The sequence below is a fragment of the Aotus nancymaae genome, unplaced genomic scaffold (genome assembly GCF_030222135.1).
Source record: "Aotus nancymaae isolate 86718 unplaced genomic scaffold, 86718_ANA_hifiasm-v0.15.2.pri h1tg000064l_1, whole genome shotgun sequence".
NCBI classification, from domain to species: Eukaryota; Metazoa; Chordata; class Mammalia; order Primates; family Aotidae; genus Aotus; species Aotus nancymaae.
The window spans coordinates 17,333,692-17,337,642 of record NW_026988479.1 but is presented as its reverse complement, the minus strand read 5'-3'; positions in this window follow the sequence as shown (position 1 = coordinate 17,337,642).

The following is a 3,951-nucleotide window of genomic DNA, read 5'->3' as shown; positions in this document are numbered from 1 at the left end:
ATTCTAGTCTCTCTGACTCATCTTCAAGACCCAGTCGCATAAGATGAATAAGTTCAGGGTTAGGATCCTAGAATGCAGCCTTCACCTCAGAGTTTTGTTTGTTTTTTGAGACGGAGTCTCACTCTGTCACCCAGGTTGGAGTGTAGTGGTGCTATCTGAGCTCACTGCAACCTCCGCCTCCCAGGTTCAAGTGATTCTCCTGCCTCAGCCTCCCGAGTAGCTGGGATTACAGGTGCCCGCTACCATGCCCAGCTAATTTTTGTATTTTTTTTTTAGGAGAGACAAGGTTTCACCATGTTGGTCAGGCTGGTCTCGAACTCCTGACCTCGTGATCCGCCCACCTCGGCCTCCAAAAGTGCTGGGACTACAGGCGTGAGCCACTTCACTTGGCCTCACCTCAGAGTTTCTAAGGAGAAACCAAGTCCCAGAGCCATGGAATATTAGAAGAGTGAGAAAAAGAAGTGCATTATATTCACTCAGTAAACCTCTACAGAGTATCTCCCACTTTGGCCCCCCTGCACTCCTCACCACGCTGGCCTGGCCTCCGCCTCTGCTGAAATGGCTTCCTCATAGGTAATCCTCAGGGAGTGCCCACTGTTAAGCCCCTCTTTCCTCCATTGTCTCCCTCACGACCTCTCTACAACGCTGAACCCTTGATGTCCCTCTCCTAGCACCTTTCTCCTCCCTCAGCTTCTCAGGGAGACTCCCCTTTTCTGTCATCCTCCTCACTCCCCCTCAGTCTCTGCTTCTTGTGTACTGTTACAGCTGAACTGCATTCCCCCCAAATTCATATGTTGAAGTTCTAGCCTCCCCACCTCAGAATAGGACTATATTTGGAGGCAGATCCTTAAAGAGGTAATTATGTTAAAATGAGGTCACCAGGGTGAGCCCTAACCCAATATGACTAGTGTTCTAATAGTAACAAGAAGAAATTAGGACACAGAGCAAGGGGAGCCCATGTGACGACACAGGAGAAGGCAGCCATCTCCCAAGCCAAGATGCAGTCTCAGAAGACACCAACCCTGTCAACACCTGGATCTCCGACTTCTCGCCTCCAGAATTGTGAGAAAATACATTTCTGTTGTTTAAGAGATGGAGTTTCACTATGTTGGCCGGGCTGGTCTCGAACTCCTGACCTCAAGTGATCCACCCACCTTGGCCTCCCAAGATGCTGGGATTACAGGCATGAGCCACCGCACCCAGCCTATGATTAACTTTTAAATATCTAGGGGATCCACTAAAAGAATGGATGGAGAGACTGTAACTTCCTAGGCAATCAGTGGGAAAAAAAGAGATGATTAAAAAAAAAAAAGCCCAATCCATAAGAAGACCAGAAAGTAGAAGGAAACACAAAAATAAAAACCAGGACAAAGATAAGAAAATAAGATACAAAGAAATCTGACTAATTTAATAATTTACAATACTCATATTAATACAAGCAAACTGAAATGGACTGCTCTGTAGTGAAAAGACAAAGCTTGTCCAGTTTGCTAGGAAACAAAATCCAGTAATGCACGTGTATAACGAGCAAAACAAAGGAGTTAGGTTAAATGACTGCTAAACTTTCCTCCGCTTTATCCAGCTGATATAATTTCTCTATAAAGTCAAGCAGAGCAAATGTGGTCATTTGAGGAGAGAGTTGAGAAATTATTGGCAAACATAGACACACTTTGCAGAGTGTAGGGAAACTACAGGGATGGTGCAGCACCCTGGAACCAGCAACAACAGGGCTCCATTATCACTCCTGGAACTGAAGGGGCAGCGTGGGGATGGGCAGTTCCCAGAACCCATTGTAGTCCTCGCAGTCCATTCTTCTCTCTGTGGCCAGAATGAGCTTTTCAAAACGCAAATTAGATCTTGTTACCCACTAACACAAATACCCACACACACATCTCCACGGCTTCAAGTCCTTTAAGAGCATCGCATTGTCCTGGAGAAGCATAAAAGTATAGATCCTTGAGAGCGCCTCCAAAGCCTTTTGTGATCTGTCCTCAGCATGGGCCCTGTCCCCCACATTTCTAGCTCTTCCTGGGACCAGGGTCCACCTCATTTTCAGCCCTGTAGTCACACTGGTCTTTTTGCACTTCCATCGATTCACCATGTTCCCTCCAGCCTCAAGACCTTTGCATATGCTGTCTTCTGCCTGGAACACTTCTCACTCCACCCTCCAAACCCCACTTAGCACCACTCTTCTTTTAGCTCTGAGCTGAAATGTCTCTTACTAGAGAAATTTTTTCAAACTCTGTCCTCATTATATACCTTTATTGCTGTTATCATTTTCTACTTATATTTATGCAATTAATTTTACTTTTTTTTTTTTTTTTGAGTCAGAGTTTCGTTCTTGTTGCCCAGGCTGGAGTGCAATGGCATGATCTCGGCTCACTGCAAACTCCACCTCCCAGGTTTAAGAGATTCTCCCGTGGCCGGGCGCGGTGGCTCACGCCTGTAATCCAAGCACTTTGGAGGCCAAGGCGGGCGGATCACCTGAGGTTGGGAGTTCAAGACCAGCCTGACCAACATGGTGAAACCCCATCTTAAAAAAAAAAAAAAGAGATTCTCCTGCCTCAGACTCCCAAGTAGCTGGGATTACAGGCATGCGCCACCACACCCAGCTAATTTTGTATTTTTAGTAGAGATGGGGTTTTGCCATGTTGGTCAGGCTGGTCTTGAACTCCCAACCTCAGGTGATCCACCCACCTTGGCCTCCCAAAGTGCTGAGATTACAGGTGTGAGCCACCTCGCCTGGTCAATTTTTCTTTTTTTTAAAGACAAAGTCTTGCTCTGTCACCCAGGCTGGAGTGCAGTAATACAATCATGGTTCACTGCAGCCATGAACTCTTGGGCTCAAGGGATCCTCCTGCTTCAGTCTCCCAAGTAGGTGGGACTACAGGCGTGCACTACCACACCTGGCTAATTTTTTAATTTTTTGTAGAAATGGGGTCTTGCTATGTTGCCCAGGCTGGTCCCAAAGTGCTGGGGTTAGAAGTGTGAACCGAACCACCACACCTGACTATATCTGTGCAATTATTTGATGAATGTATGTCCCACTAGATTGGAAGCCCCATGAGGGTGAAAATGGCACCTTTTTGTTCACTGCTATACAGTGGCTGGCACGAAGGAATGAAAAATCCTCACCAGGTGTACTTTGTCCAGAAACAAGTACTATATACCCAAAGAGCTTTTCCCAGTTTCATTACACAACTTGCATTCATTCATTCACATATATATTTTTCAATTCAAATATTTATTGTAGAGACAAGGTATCGCTATGTTGTCCAGGATGGTCTTGAACCCCTGGGCTTAAGCGATCTTCCCACCTAGGCCTCCCAAAGTTCTGGGATTGCAGGTGTGAGCCACTGTGCCTAGCCCATTCACATTTATTCACTTTCCATGTCTCTGTGTCAGAGAGAATGAAGGGCAGCTTCCTTCAAGGGCCTCTCTGAAACATAAAAACAGCCCCTGGGCTTTTAATGACATGAACATGGTGGGAAAGCCTCCAAGTCAGAGATGGCAGATTGGCCAGGCATCCCAGCAAACCCAGTGGGCACTCAAGGTGGAGGACAAGGAGTCCCTCCCCATCTGGGCCCATCAGACCCAGAGCAAAGGCAGCTGGATTGAACAAATCAATCAGGAGCCTTTCCAAGGGTCCTAAATCATGTCTAGAGCCATAGGCGATGACACGTAAGTGACTGCACTCCTGGCATTTTGGCAAAGTGGGGCTGAAGGAGTTTAGTTGATTCCAGATAATTGCTAACCATAGAGAAAACCCTCTGCTTTAAAATTCACACTTGAGAAAAGGACGAAAAGCACTTCCTTTGATTAACAAAATCTGCATCCTGTTCTCTGATTTGATTGACTTTACACGTGGATGGTAATGGCTCTATACCTTGGCTTCCTATCCTTAAAGAGGATGTAAATCCTTAGGCTCTTTAAGGGCATCAATAATAACAA